Raw genomic sequence first — 14,503 nt, 5'->3', positions numbered from 1 at the left:
AGCCAAACATAGCTCTTTGATTATGTTTAATGGCTTTTTAAATGGGCGCTTAACACTTTCACTGCTTTTGTTCCCCCTAGCAAATAGCAAAAACAGATCTGCTGATAGATTTCAAAATACAAGTTTCCTTTGATATAAAACACATTTGTTTCAGCAAATCACCTCAAATGAGTTCCAAAGTAGTATCTCTGCAAAACTCACCCTTCATTTTTCAAAACAATAACAGTAAATTACCTCAGAAGATACAGCGCATACTTAGTACATAGTAGAATTGATGCCTATGTTTAAAGCCAAGCATTTAATTTAATTTAATTTAATTTTTTAATTTTATCCCTTAAGGAGCAGGACTGGAGAGCACCAAGCTGGGGGACATGGGTCTAATTCACTGATATGCAAAATGGACTTTGTGGATGCCTCCCTTAGAACCCAAAATAGGAAGCTGGCTTACTGCCAAACAAGGCACATGTCGGCACTATCATTTTGTTTAAAATAATGCTTTGGAATTCAACATAAATCCCATAGCATTCTTAGAAAAGAAAAAAATGGTGGTTAAACAGAGCCCTGAAAAAAGATGTTAGGGAACATCTTTGGGAGGATGTTCCCTGCTAGTTTGCTTTCTGGTAAATAGATATTTTGGGAGACAAGCTGCTTTTGTTCACATCCTTCTGGGGTTATTTACAGGATTGTTTTAAGCATTTTGGAGCAGAGAGAGGTCCTTGCTAAATTTGCCTCAATGTGTTGTGAGAGTATATAAAGAAGAAAGAGAAGATGGAGCTAAAATTGGTGTTTTGAATAGGAGAAATAATGGGGAAGAGCCATGTTAGTCTACGCAGTAAACTGTTCATGGAGTCTGGTAGTATGAAAGCTTATGCCCTAATAAAGTTGGTTAGTCGGAGTGCAAACAACTCACTGAATGAATCAGTATTTTTGAACAGCTAAAATCCATGAAGAGGTTCAAAGATTCAAAGAGTCGAGAAAAATACTTATCATAAAATATTTGGATCACCATTTGAGATTGGGGAGCAGCCTCTTTTCCCCTCCTTAATTTTATTTTGTTATTACATTTTTAAAAATCCCTTTGTTATAGTGTTTTGTACTAGACTTCTCTTTGATGCTGTGCTACATCTGCTGTTCAGCTTGAGAGCTCTTCAGATGTGTTGGACTGTATACTCATCATTCTTAACCAGCATGCTAGGAGTGAGTGGGAATGATGGGAGATAATGTCCAGTACTTTTGAAGGCCACAAAGTTAGAAAAGGCTCCTAGAGGATTCCTCCTGCCATTTTTCCTTATCCTTTGTGGATTGAAGCTGTGTTAGGAAGGAGGAAGTTCGTCCTAACAGATCACAAACCTACCATTTCAGAAACAACCATCATATAAATTTACTCCCTTTTCAATACTAAATTATGGGCAACAGTTGTGGTAAAGAGGATAACAAATTAGTGTTAATTTTGATAGTCTGCCTGAGTACTTCCTGAGTAGAATTGCTTCTATTTGCTCTGAGATGGAAGCTGGATAGACAAAGTCTGTTGAACTGACAGAGGTAATACCTTGTGATATTACATGAGAAGTTGAAGAAGTAAACATAATTCTTTGTGATCTAGCTCTGCCATTTGTGAAGTAGACCCCTATTTACCTATCTGGTCAAAGTGACTGGGAAGAGGGCTGGGAATTGGATATAGGCAGTGGTTCTTTGAGGGAAGGGGAGATTCCAGGAATCAAAAGAGGCACTGGTCCGCCCATTCCTCAAGAATCCCCATCTGGATCCACTGGAAGTAGCCAACTACCATCTAATACCCAGCCTCCTATTTTTGATGAAGATGGTTGAGAAAGTGGTTGAGCTGCAATTACAGAGGGCTCCGTAATATATGGAATATCTAGAGTGATGACAATTTGATTCCAGGCCCAGGCATAGGATGAAAATCATATTGATTGCTCTCATGGATGACTTCTTGTAGGACTTTGATGGAGGGAGTGCAACCATCTGTGGCCTTCTAGATATCTTAGCAGTCTTCAGTACTGTGAACCACTTTGCTTGTTAAATTTATATAGCTCCTCATCTTACTTCTGTGACTCTGGGCAGCTTACAAAGTTGAAAATATTAAAAAAAATACCAAAAAAACCCCAACCAAAAAATGCAACTGCAAAAGCCATTGAAACGCTTAAAAAACAATAAAAACTATTAAGACCATAAAAACGTCTTTCTGGACTGCCTGTGAGGGTTAGGAATTGGAGGCACTGTTTTCCAGTGGATATTCTCCTACCTGAGTGGTGGGTCCAGTATGGTGATAGTGGAGAAGAGGTCAGACCCATAGAAACCCCATTATGCGGTGTCTCAAGGGTCAGTCTTTTCTCATAACCTAGTTAACATCTATATAGAAGCTGTTGGAAGAGATCATCCTTTGGTTCAGAGCAAGATATGCTGATGATGCTCAGTTGTACATCTCTACCCTGGACCTAATGAAAGATTTGATGCAAGACCTGACTCAGTACCTGGAGGTTGCCACCATCTGGAAGGGAAAAAGCAAACTCAAACTCAAACCAAGCAAGAACGAATGTCTGTTAATTCAGAAGTCTACTGATTTCAGGATTTTGCCAACTTCAACTTTTCATGGGGTTGTGCTCCCGCAGAGAGAGCAGGCTTGCAACATGAGGATCCTCCTGGATTCTTGGTTCTTCCTCAGGGACTGACTTTGCCCAGCTTTAGTTGGTTTGGCAGTTGTTGTCTTAACCTGGAACAGGATATAGTACTCTAAGGACAGTAATTCATGCTCTTGTCTCTCAAGTAGATTACTGTAATTCACTCTACATCAGGTTGTCTTTGAAGACGACTCAGAAACTTCAGCTGGTCCAGAATGCAATAGCCCAAATGCTTATTTGATTGACATGATATTGCTGCATCATACCATTGCTGTGGGAGGTACATTGGTTACTAGTATGTTTCTGAGTGCAATTCATGGTGCTGGTTGCTACCTTTAAAACCCAGTATTGCTTGGGACCTGGGTATCTGAGAAACTGCTTTCAGCCTGATTAACCTAGAGAGGGAATGTCTGCTAGGTGTGACTCTTGCTAGGTGTTCCCACCTACCAGCTGTTGCCATCTATGAGGTGTTCCCCCCAACCAGGAGGGGGAGTAACAGGCGTTCTTAGTAGAAGTCTCCTCCTATAGAGCAATATGCCCCCTGAAGCAAGTATAACCCCCATTCTTACAACTTTTCAGAAGGTAGTAAAACTTGCTCTTCCAGAGGGCTTTCAGGGATTAGTTGCAGAGCCATCAGTGCCTATATTTGTTAATGTATTATTATTCTGACCGTTACTATTATAATTTGATGCTGTTTATTATTGGCTTTTTAATTATCTGTAAAACCCAGGGGTAACCAACATACATACATACATACATACATACTTACATACATACATACATACATACATACATACATACATACATACATACATACATAGCTCTTCAGGGACTTCTCCATAATCATAAGCTTGTTAACAGGAGTAGCTGGATCTTTTTGCTCCACCTCATATTGCTTAGCAGCATGAGCCTCAGAATAGTTTAGCTCTGAGTCTTGCATTTAAGAGCTCACTTTATAAGGAACAGTTTCAGAAGCTGGCCCACTGAATAGCAAGGAGGATTACTCCATTAATTTGTGCATTAGGCTTTCATATAAAGGCTCTCACCGGTAGCTAAGTGCTGCCAATTAACACGCTGAAGTGTGTGTTCCCTCCAACGAAACACTTATCTTGGTAAATGTAAAGGGCACTCCACGAAAGGTAACAGATGCTGAAAAGGCCCTTCTTTTCATTATGAAGGTCTTCCTTCTGTTTCTGCAGACGTCTTTCACATACACACAAGGCCAATCACAGAAATGTGGTTCTTGTAACGAGCCACAAATCCCATGCATGCCCAGTGCACATCAGTGCTGAAAGTTAGGTATAGTAGAATGAAAAATTGGATATTTTCTACTTTAGGCATTCAGAAGTCAATCCTGTGAGTTCCCCCTTCCCTTTTCTTGTGTTGCTTTTTTTCTTAGCCTTATAGATGATAGAGGAGTAGGCTGATTTTGAATCCAGGCCTTAGTGGGAAAAAAATATTTTCAGTAAATATGTCCCTGAAGAACTTTTCTTCAATGGTCTATTGAACTGTGGAGTCATATGAGTAATATTTGAAGAGTTTGAGTTTTGTTTGTCTGTATAGCAGTTAATCTTTTTAGCAGATGCCCATTTAGCATACTTTGGATACAACAGACAAAATTTCCTTCTGGACATCCTCCTGATATAATGGAAAAGTTTGTTTCAGCCAAAGTAATTTAGACAAGACACTTAAATATATATTAAAATTTAAAATCTTTTGCATCAATTTATAAAATTATGTAAATGACATATATTGAAACAAATGAAATAAATCACCACAGATGATTAACCCAATATGAGAGACATTTGGGAGTCACAGTCACCCCCTTCCTCTGTTTAGTCTGTTAAACTGAGGGCTTATTGTATGTGCATGTGTTTTCAATGTAAAACTATAGGTAGTGTCAACGTAATCAAATCTCATTAATATGGAATGGATATCAAAATCTTACCTTGAATGTAATAATTTATCTGTCACAAATATTTGTATGCGGCCTGCTCAGTTTTTTGTATAGCATGCACTTCCATCAGAATCCTTATTGTAGACTCACCCATGTTGAAAAACAATGTGAGACTGCACACAGACTTTATGTAGAGCTCTAGTCTCACTGAATCTTGTACTGTATGAAGTACTACAGCAACTTAGTACACACTTAGCACACTCCTCTGTAGATACATATTTCAGAAGGAAATTGGTAATGCTTTCATCAATAGAAGAGAAAATCCCCAGGAATAGAGTTTGGATTTTAGGGCTGGGTAGCACTTTGGATTTCACTTAGATGAGATGCTTTGGAATATATGGGAGTGATGGTACTCATTAAAGCAACCATATCACTTTTCAGGATCACATAGCTTGGAAACAGAAGGATAGATATGTTTGTGCTCCCTCCTCTTCCAAAACACTTCTTTTAAATGAAATCCATTGTATTCTCTGGAGGTTGAGTCATGGCAACTGGACTTCTTTTCTTTTGGTTTGATACATTTCACTGCTTGCCCAAGCAGCTTCTTCAGTCTAGAAAGTTGGTTAGGGGGGACTCCACAAATGTCTTCCAGGGTGGCTGCATTTCTCACTAACATGATGGGCTCATTGAAGGGACAATAGGAGATGTGATTAGTAGAGTCTTCGGGATGTGGATGTCTTGCTCCTAATCCCTCACTCATTCCCAAGTGAGTCGTTAAGTGCTGCCTCCCTGGTGAACTTGTGAAGTGGTCTTAATCTTCCTGGGGACTGATGAAAGAGCAGCATGAAAAATGGGAGACAAGTTGTGTCTGAGGCCTCCACCTCTACTGAGGGAAGGATTTTCCACTTTGCAATAAATGGACATTACACTACAGGGCAGAAACCATCCCCACCTCCATAGATGCCAAAAAGAAAGAAAACAGACACCTGAGGACAGCTCTTAAGGCCTGTGGGTATCCAGATTGGGCCTTTATTAAATCCACTTCTAGATCCAACAAAAAAACGGCAGAGCTGAGACCCAGAGTCAACGGAAGAATCTTGTCATTCCATACTTGGCTGGTTTGTTGGAGAAGATAAAACGGATATTTGGAAAACACCACACACCTGTGTTTTTCAAACCCACTAACACACTGAGAAAAGGCTTATACACCCTAAAGATCGAACACCAAAAAGTAAGAAGAGCAATGTAGTATATGCAATCCAGTGCAGTGAGGAGTGTTCAGAGCTCTACATTGGAGAAACCAAACAGCCTTTACACAAGAGGATGGCCCAGCACAGGAGGAGCAACAACACAGGACCAGAATCAGCAGTTTAGTTTCATCTAAAGAAAAAAGGACACTCATTTGAGGACAATAATGTTCACATTTTGGACAGAGAAGATAGGTAGTTTGAGAGAGGAGTGAAGGAATCCATTTATGCCAAAGTGGAAAATCCTTCCCTCAGTAGAGGTGGAGGCCTCAGACACAACTTGTCTCCCATTTTTCTTGCTGCTCTTTCATCAGTCCCCAGGAAGATTAGACCACAAGTTCACCAGGGAGGCAGCACTTAACGACTCACTTGGGAATGAGTGAGGGATTAGGAGCAAGACATCCACATCCCAAAGACTCTAGTAATCACATCTCCTATTGTCCCTTCAATGAGCCCATTATGTTAGTGAGAAACACAGCCTCCCTTGAAGACATTTATGGGGTCCCCTGTAACCAACTTTCTAGGCTGAAGAAGCTGCTTAGTCCAGTTGCCATGACTCAACCTCCAGATAATTCCACCTGGATGACTGGGAATCTTCATCAACAATCCATTGTATAGTGCAGAGCTATTAGATATGCGTCCTCCTTCTTTCCCACCATTCTAAGAGCTGCATTGGGTAACAGTAGAACTTTCCTCTGTTTTGTTGATGTGAAGTTTTAATAACATTTATTGCCAAGTGACTCTGCATATGTATGTATGTATGTATGTATGTATGTATGTATGTATGTATGTATCAAATTTATATAGCCACCTACACTCTCACACAAGGTGACTTTTAGCAGCATATAATAAAACCAGCTATTAAAATCTAATATAAAAAACAATTAAAACAATTAAATAATCAACATAAGTAAAAACAGATTATGAGAGGGTTACTTAAGATGCATGGGCTCTCTGCTGTTGGGATCCCCAGGCCTGATGAAAAACATGTTTTGAGGGCTTTCCAAAAGGCCATAAGGGTGGGGGCTAACCTCACCTCAGAGAGGATGATGTTGCAGAGGGTGGGCGCTACAGCAGAAAAGGCTTGTCTCCTGGGTCCCATCAGATGCAAGATTGATTTCAGCCTCCTAGGGGTAAACCAGATAGGAATCACAACCAGATGAGCTAATTCTACTTTATTGTAAAGCTACATTGACAGAATCTTGCAAGCCTGAAAGTATAATCCTCCCCCTGTCTCTTTTACAGCCCAAGAAACTAGGGAGGGTCTCTTCTGAGTTTCTTGCCCCACCCACTATTTAGTTGGGGCTATGCTGTCTCTTACCTGACGATTCCTTTGGTAGCATCTCTTTGCCCAGTCTCCCAAGGTCTTTCCCATATACCATTACACTTGTGTATGCTCTCTGTCCTTTCCATTTTTTCAAAAAAAAAAATGTAATACAGTCTTGAAAACTGATACTGGATATGATTAGTAAAATCCTAAAATATAGGCTCTATAGGGTAAAAGACAGCTTGATAGACTGTATTTTCCATTATAGGTTTGCCTATGTTTTAAGAATTTTTGGATAAATCCTTCTCTTCATCCCACTACCATTGGAAACACTTTTGGTGGAAATAATGAGAGTGCCTTCTCCTGATTTTGGAACACCCTGCCAAAGGATGTCCGGCTAGTTTGCTCTCTGATATCTTTTCACTGGCAGGCCAAAATGTTTTTGTTCAAGAAAACTGAATGTGTAAGCTGGTTTGGCTGCTGAGTTGGGTGGATCTCTTTTTTATTCATATAGGGCTTTTTTGTTTGATTGATTTAATTTGTTTTTTATTCTGTTTTCAACATATTAGTTCCCTTAAGCACCATTCTTGGGTGAAAAGGCAGATTGTAACTTCGCTAACTAGACAAATAAGATGTCCCATTTTTTCTGACGTTCTACCAACTCTATCTTTATGTACGGTAGGAAAATATCTTAATAATTTGTATCGTATTGTGAAAGAATGAAGTGCTGGATCTCATAGATATCAATAATTTTTTTCTCAGTGATTAGAAGAATGTGCTTTGCCACTGGGTAAGTCAAGCTATTTCAGCCTGGCATCCCTTGGGATGAATTCTTCTGGGTCAGGCAGGACCTTACTGGGAAATGTAATTTATGCTTCAATGTATCATCTGGTTACAGCAAAGTTAATATATTCTTGGGCATTTTGTAAATTGTTTTTAAACCCCTTGCCATATGGCCCAATAACCAAAGATAGGAATCAGGTTGCAAGAATAATATCCTTAAAAACATGCAGATAAATCTATCATTGTGAAAGCTTTGGCCACCGGCACATGCACACACCAGCAAGAAATAGCCCTGGTTTCATTATTTACTATTTGATTTATTACATGGGGGACTATAAGGAAATGGTCATAAATAAAAAAAAAATTCTACAGGCTTTTGTGCTAAATCTCATACCCCTGAGTAAGTCTACTAAGTCAATTAGATTACTCTTGAGGAAATAGTTTTGCATTGGTCCAGGTCTTACAACATTTATTTGATAGCATCTTCACCTCAGATTTCATCTTTCTGGCTGCTATGTACAGAAAATCATGTCAGCTTAGAAGTAATAAAAGAGAGGGAGTAGTTTCAAATCATTGTATTGTTATTTCTTTCTTTGCAGTGTAGTTTAAGAAATGTATCTGTTGTCTTACAGAGATGAAGAATTGTCATAAAGTGAAAAACAATCCCAGTGTTTCAGAGAAAAGCTATAATAGCTAAATTGATAGCAAGAATTGCTTCTACATTTCTAGCATATATCTGCATGTGTTAGAAATGCTCAGGTCTCTCTTAGCACACACACAAACACAGAGAGAGATGAAAGAGATCTGAGTGTTTTCAATAGAATATTGCATGAAATTCTCAGCCAGTTAGCCAATCAGATTCTACAGAAATGCATATTGGAAAGGGAAAAGATAAAGGAATCTGTTGGTCCTTCTGTAATTTTTAGTTGTTCTACCATAGTGGTTGTTAAACTTCTGTCTTAGTGGGAATCTTTCTGGCTTTATTTGGCTGCCTAGGAACCACTGCTTATTGCTAAGATTGTTGGAAGCGATGTAAAGAAACAGACTTCATGCAGGATTATGGCTAGACCTATCTCTTTGTATAAACTGAGACTTTTCCCCACAATATATTCAGTACGAAGAGTCGGACACGACTTAACGACTGAACAACAAAAAGTAGTTGCCCATTTCAGTAGAGAAAATGCCTTTCAGATAAGTCAGTTTGTCTCCCTCTCCCCCTCCTCCTGTAAGATGGCTCCAGAACACCATTGCTTATAGAACAATTTCAAACTTATTTGGTTCCCTAAAAAAACCCAACCAGTTTTGTATTTTGCTTTTCCTTCCTTCTTGTATTTGTTGAATCAGACCAATAGTATCATTGCTTGACTGACATAAAAATTATGCACATTGAAAAAACAATCTCGGATGGGTTTGCATGCTGTGGTGTAGTCCTTGTTTCCTGGCTGTCTGGTGTTCCCTGGCCTCTAGTACTCACTTTGGTCAGGATTATATCAGGCAGAAAGGCTTTGTGGTGGCTGTGGCATTTAAGGATACTGGGAAAGGACCCTGTGGAATAAGAGCTAGCAATTCATCAAATCAGAATTACGTTGACAAATTATAGTGTGAAGTTTCTTGAAAAAGTTTGTGTAGATCTCATCAGAGGTGCTAAGGGGAAAAAAAATAGGAAAATGAAAGGTCCAATTTACATGCCTACCAAGACTCTGAATCATTACAAGGAAAACAGGGTGGTTCTAACATTTAGGACTGTTTTCATGTGCATATACACAAACACTTAATTGATTTACACAGTCCTTCAGAAGTTGTCAAGTAGATAGCTTCTGTAAGTACTGAGCCTTGTATAGAAGTTGATGTTATCACTGCTGATGCTTAAATGATTGTCATCTGCATCAATACAAGATACAAACTTTTAGAATACTTTTTAAAAACCTTAACAAACATTCTTGTATTAGGTGAGAGAGAAAATACCCAACAAGCTGCTGCTTGAGTAAGCAACAGAATCCTGCTGGGTTTCAAGGTGACAGTTGACTGAGTGTTCTTGGGTTTGATTTCTACTCCAATCCTTTCTGCTGAAAAGGATAACATATATAATTAGATGGGAAACATTGACTTATCAGATACTAATAATCTGATGAGAGAAAAAAAACATGGTCTGCTGGAGCATTTCAGTTTGTATTAGTTTCCCAATTTTAGTCCAGGGGGAGGTGCAGGAAAAATTCAGTTTCATGACATCACAACATGGGAATAAGCAATACTTCATCTGTAGGAGAAGGCAGCATTTGTGTGTTGAATGCTGGGTTTATGTTGCACTAATCCATAATGCAGTTTGTTAGGCTTTGGTTTACTGCTATGTGAGAGTGCAGTTATGAAATAGTTAAGCTGATGTACTGTGATGTTTAAAAACATTTTTAAGCTTTTAAATTGCCACCTAACTAGTAACTTGTAGCAAGAAGGCATCACCTCTAGAAGAACAGACTGTTAGTGCAGTATTATTCTTCTAGTTCTCAAATAGTTGTGTTCTATCTGGGTGAACCAGAAGACTAATAATTCTGCAGCCTTAAGCTAGAGATCAAATTTATATTACTTCCAACATATCCAGTTCCTGGGCCTATTGTCCTATGGGTGAAATAACATAAGTTTTTGTTACAAGGCAGTTAAGGCAGAAGAAGCCCTCCCTTTTTTGTTGGGGGGGGAGGAAGAACACAAATACACTGTAACTCAAATCCAGAATATCACAGTATGCTCTGTGCTTTTCTCCCTTTTTTTTAATTGCAAGATTTCTATATTGTTTTTGTATGTATTTTGCTTTTATGTATTTTGTTTTATTAGCTATGCCACCCATGTGAGATGGGTGGCTACCCAAATATGAGAGAGAGGGAGGGAGGGAGAGAGAGAGGGAGAGAGAGAGATTGAGATTGAGATTGAATGGAGAAATATGTTTGTGGAGTAGTCTCCAGTAGAGAGTAATTCTAGTTAATCACAGGTGGGAAAAAAATTATTTATTTATTTATTTAAATGGTTACCACTATTGGACATACTAGGCTGGGATGATATATTTGAAGCTGATATAAATATTACCTTAAATGAAGATGTAGTACTGCTAATTAAGATAATTATTTTAGATAGAACTTTCTTCATTCTGTTTGCAAAGAATGAGCTTTTAGAAAAATAAAATGCAGGTTTAATGACAATGCAAATTCTGCGCTGAAAATTATATGTATGATTATTCATCCTTTTACATCCATACATGTATATCTTACTATTCTCTTTTAGAGTTAGCAATGCCATATAGAGTGCAGAAGTGGAGTAAGAAATAATAAGCCAAAAATAATGAAAAATATGAGGTATAAAAGCAGAAAAGGACACATAGCTGAAACTGTTTTACACCAATGTTGTTCATTATACTTTGCAGACTTTGCAGACCATCTTTCTGCCATGCCTGTACACCATTTCATACATTGCCTTTTTTTCTTTAAACTTCTCACCTCTTTCTTTGCCAGGATGATTAGCTCCATTTAAGTGAATTTCTTGGTCTTCCCCTTCTTTTCTGTTCACTGTTTGTTCATATATTTGTTTCATGAATCAATCCTCATTCATTTTCTTAGTATGACCAAACCATTTCAGTGTACTTGTTTCATACTGATCACTAACTTTTTATTTCATTCACAGCATCCATTCCTTTTTTACTCTATCTCTTCTTGTGTTACTACACATGTTTCTAAAGTACCACATTCCCATTGTATTCAACATTGATGTTTCTCCCTTCGCACCCAGCTCTCCCTTTCATATAAAAAATTGGGCAAAACTCTGTTCTTAATGCACAACGATTTTCATTATTTTGTCCAACCATTTTCATTATTTTGACATTCATTCATTGCAACAGACCACATAAACTACCTTTTTATGTCTACTATTTTTCTACCCACATTTCTATACCTCAAAATTTCTTCATTTCCCCATGTTTTAATAAGCATTGTACCATGTACATTCATCTGTTCGCTCTATTTTTGCTATGTATATATAACTTGCACTTCCATCTGCATTTCCCCCCAAATATCTCTTCTTAATATCTTAAAAATGGTTTGTCCTACATTCATAACCTTCTTGTATCCTTCACTAATTATATCTCCATCTTATATTTGAAATCACAGTTTTCCATATGCTATTGTTGTCATCAGATGGGCCCATATATACTGACCTCCTCTGTCCATCATGGCTTTCATCAATAGAGGCTTTCACATAATACTTTTTAGTAAGATAGAGGATATATAGATTAGGTTAGCATATTTAGTCATACCGATGCAATATTCCCTGCTAATGATTAGGGCAGTTTTGGTTAGTTTTGGCACATTTTTGGCCAATATGTTATGAACAAAACCAAAATCCAGTATTACCCCAAGTATGCTCATACTATTATGTGCAAGCTAATCTTTAACTTAGAGACTACGTTTCAAGCTAACATACCATTGTCTGCATCCTATCTACTATGCGGTATATGCAGTGCACTAAAACACACTCAGATTGCATATATAGTTTTTGCAAATATGTGTTTTATTTCATTTGCACACCTGGAAGCAGAGTTTTTTTAAGACAAGATGTGATCACAAGTAAGGAAGAAATGAGTAAGGCATCAAAGTTTTATGTGGGGAGGAAAAGGTGCCCAAATGGCAGAAAGAAAATTATGTAAGATACAGATACTTGCTTTTTCCATGTATTTTGAATATTATATATGCAAACCAATATCTAAAGATTTGAGACATAGGTATTCTGGTTAAGGTGCTGGACTAGGAGACCTGGGTTAACCCTCAGCCACAGAAACTCCCTGGGCAACTGGGCCAGTCATACTCTTGCAGCCCAACCTACCTCACAGTGTTTGTTTTGTAGGGGTAAAATGGGAAAAGAGAGTGCTATGCTTGTTATTTTGAGCTCCTGAAAAAAAGTGCGATATAAGCTTAACAGACAAACATGTGGGTTTCTGATTCAAGAAAAAGAAAATAGTGGAATTTTGCAAACTGATTGGGAGGATCCTAGAATATAATTCTTTGCCTTCATGCAGGAGGAATGGAACAAGGTTCTTGGGGCAACTGAACAGGAAAGGAAGGAGTTGTGTACAAGACCAGCTTTCTCCTCCCTTCTCTTCTTACCTACAACTTGGTATTGAAATTCAAATGGGAGATCTTTCTCCTGCCACAGTGGAAAACTGGTTCTAAATAGTACTGTGGGAGAGGTGTAAGAAAGGAGGGGTTGACCTATCCCATTGATTTTTATATTCCACTCTCTTACCTCTCTCTACAAAAGCACCCTCCACCCCCCCTTTTTTTAAAGTAGGGAAGTTTACAGCATTAATGCCTTTTCAATAAACATTGAATGTGCCCATGATAGTGAGTGATAATGCTAGATCAGATCTGGAAGTTTAATGTGTTATGTGACTGAAATAAATCATGCAAGTAAAATTTGCATTGAAGTCATGAAATGAGTTTAAAAAGCAGTACAAAGGATATTCAAAAATAGAAAACATGAAGGAGGGCTGTTTGGTTTAACCTCAGCTGGGGTAGAGTAGACAATCAGGATTGTCCCGTGACTGGTGGGATCATGTGTACCTTGTGTTCTGTTCATATAGTGAAGGTTTGTTACTGTTGGGGTTTGCATTCTGAAATGAACAAGCTTTGTTAAATGCTAAATTAATATAGTCTGTTTTCAGTTTTTATGGGATTCAAGATATGCAAATTGGACAGTATATCAATGAGGAACTGATCTGAAGGAGAAGAAACATAGGTTTCTTATGCACCCTAGAACAATTCTCAGTATCTATAAGCCACAGATATTTCTTAGGCTTCCCACACCTTTTCCCTTTTTAATTAGTTTCCAAGAGCAATTAGATCCAACCCTAGATAAATAATATCACTGCACATTTCATTATACTAATGTGCAAGCAGCAAGCTCGCTAGAACTAATGCATGTCAAACAAGTGCAATTTAAACAGTAGAATTTCAGATTAGCCAGCATGTAGGCAAGGTAATGGTCAGTTTAACAGGAGTTAGGGACAGATTAATCTTAATGCTAATGATACCATATAGGCCATTTGAAGCAAAGCTCATAGGCAAACTGAAGTTCTCAACAGAGAACTGCAGCCAGTTCTGGCATTCTAGTATGTACATCTAAACAATAGACAAAATATATATTCGCAAACACATTTTCATTGCATTGGCATTTTATATGTAAGGTTCATTGTATCTGAATTATTCAGTAAAGTACCTGGTTCTTTCTTCTACACAGAATGAGAGAGAAGAGAAAATGCTTGATTCCCATCCCTGCATTTCTCTCTGTTTATCTATCTGGCCTCACACATTCATGTAATGATTTGAGATTTTATTCTCATGGTTATGATAATATCTGAAATTTACCATAGCCAATCATGGTAACAGACTTATCTTTATATTTGCAGTTTAATCATATTCTGCACATTGATTCCTGCTCTTTTTTGTGTTCGTGTGATTTGTAAAAACTATATATATTTCATTGTATCCAACATTAAATAATTCCTCTAGACACTACATAATTTACATAATTAAAAAACCCAGTAAAATAAATAAAAATTGAAAATACTGAATACAGACACCATCATAGTATAAACTACTGGGACTAAAATAATAAACTTTAAATATGTGATTGA

The 14,503-nt window shown here is 37.8% G+C and overlaps 1 protein-coding gene and 1 pseudogene across 3 annotated transcripts in view; both read left to right on the top strand.

Moving 5' to 3' along the window:
• BCL11A (BCL11 transcription factor A) overlaps positions 1–14,503 on the top strand; it is a 189,329-nt gene that overhangs the window by 123,890 nt on the left and 50,936 nt on the right. The window lies entirely within an intron of this gene.
• LOC107326034 (small ribosomal subunit protein uS10 pseudogene) lies at positions 9,248–9,703 on the top strand (annotated as a pseudogene).

The sequence above is a fragment of the Python bivittatus genome, unplaced genomic scaffold, assembly GCF_059951505.1.
Source record: "Python bivittatus isolate LINGU-HERP-01145 unplaced genomic scaffold, Pbiv_v1 ctg000020_np1212, whole genome shotgun sequence".
NCBI classification, from domain to species: Eukaryota; Metazoa; Chordata; class Lepidosauria; order Squamata; family Pythonidae; genus Python; species Python bivittatus.
This window is presented reverse-complemented; position numbering and strand designations above follow the sequence as displayed.